Raw genomic sequence first — 1236 nt, forward strand, 5'->3', positions numbered from 1 at the left:
AAAAGTGAGGGCAGTTCAAGTTATATAGGGAAGTCACAATATAGTGTCTACAGTGTACTCCACTTGTTTTACGAAATGAGTGTTTATGTGTACAATAATTGGTTTAGCTGTAGTTTATGCTTCTTTGCTGATTTTATTTTTAAAAACATACTCACAATAACAAAGTATTTCAGGTCAGTGTGCAAATACAATCATCTTAAATTCAAACAATAGGAGAGGGAAAGAACAAATAACTACTGTAGATTGACTTTGGTGTCCAGGTTAGAGTTGCAACCTGGAATTTAAAGTCAAATGGTATCTGATCATGTCAAATTGACAAGTTACAGACATCAATGCTTGTAAGATTCCATACTTTTTGGAATTAATTAAAACTGCAGGCCAGGCTGCATGGTGCACACCTGTAATCCCAGCACTCAGGAGGCTGAGGCTGGAGGACCACTGTGCATGAGGCCAGCCTGAGTTACACAGGCAAGTCCAAGGCCAGTCTGTACTACATAGTGAGACCATGCCACAAAACAAAACGCTGCAGGGTATTGTGGCTGAGAGACACTTCTTCATAGTCTTCACGTCTTACAACAACGTCATCAGCGTTCACTGGTATGCACTTTCTCAAGGGTGTCTGTATAGTGAACAGCCTGAAAAGGCAAGTTTACTCTGAGCTCTAGTAAGAGGTTTGAGCACCCCCACCTCAGGGTTCCTGTCCTGTGATATACTCCACATTTGTGTAACTCCTGGCTGGCTTTGCAGCATCTCTACTCTTCTGGCCACTGCTGTAATTCATCTCTGGCCTTGGAATCTTTGGTATTGTAAAGAACTGTGGCAGGCTGTTCGACTGCAAAACCTGGTAAAATCTCTCTTCCTCGTTCTCCACACGTTTTAAATTACGCTCTTCCAAAAAGCCACATGTTAAATGTGCAAAGTTCAAGCCTCAGCTATTTTACTGACCCTTCCATACTTACCAGCATTATTACTGTAGAACAACCGATTGAACACCTGCAGAAAAACAGCACAATTATGTTAGAACACCCTATAGATTTTGTGTCATTAAGGATTTGACGATCCCCCAAACACATTCAATTCGCTAACTTAATTTTTGTATCAAAAAATCTTTTTTTTTTTTTTTTTTTTAAGACAGAGTTTTACTATATAGTTCAGGCTGGCCTCAAACTCGGGACTATTTTCTGCCTCAGCCTCCTGAGTGCTGGGATTCTAGGAGTGTGCCAACACCATCCGGCT

The 1236-nt window shown here is 40.9% G+C and overlaps 1 protein-coding gene across 2 annotated transcripts in view; it reads right to left on the reverse strand.

Moving 5' to 3' along the window:
• Phospho2 (phosphatase, orphan 2) overlaps positions 1 to 1236 on the reverse strand; it is a 9783-nt gene that overhangs the window by 7815 nt on the left and 732 nt on the right. For both annotated transcript variants that reach the window (XM_004634773.3, XM_023719204.1), the window contains exon 2: positions 960 to 993. The gene's annotated coding sequence lies outside the window, so the exon portion shown is untranslated. The remainder of the gene's footprint in view (positions 1 to 959; positions 994 to 1236) is intronic.

This window comes from Octodon degus, unplaced genomic scaffold (assembly GCF_000260255.1).
Source record: "Octodon degus isolate 3935 unplaced genomic scaffold, OctDeg1.0 scaffold00065, whole genome shotgun sequence".
Taxonomy (NCBI): domain Eukaryota; kingdom Metazoa; phylum Chordata; class Mammalia; order Rodentia; family Octodontidae; genus Octodon; species Octodon degus.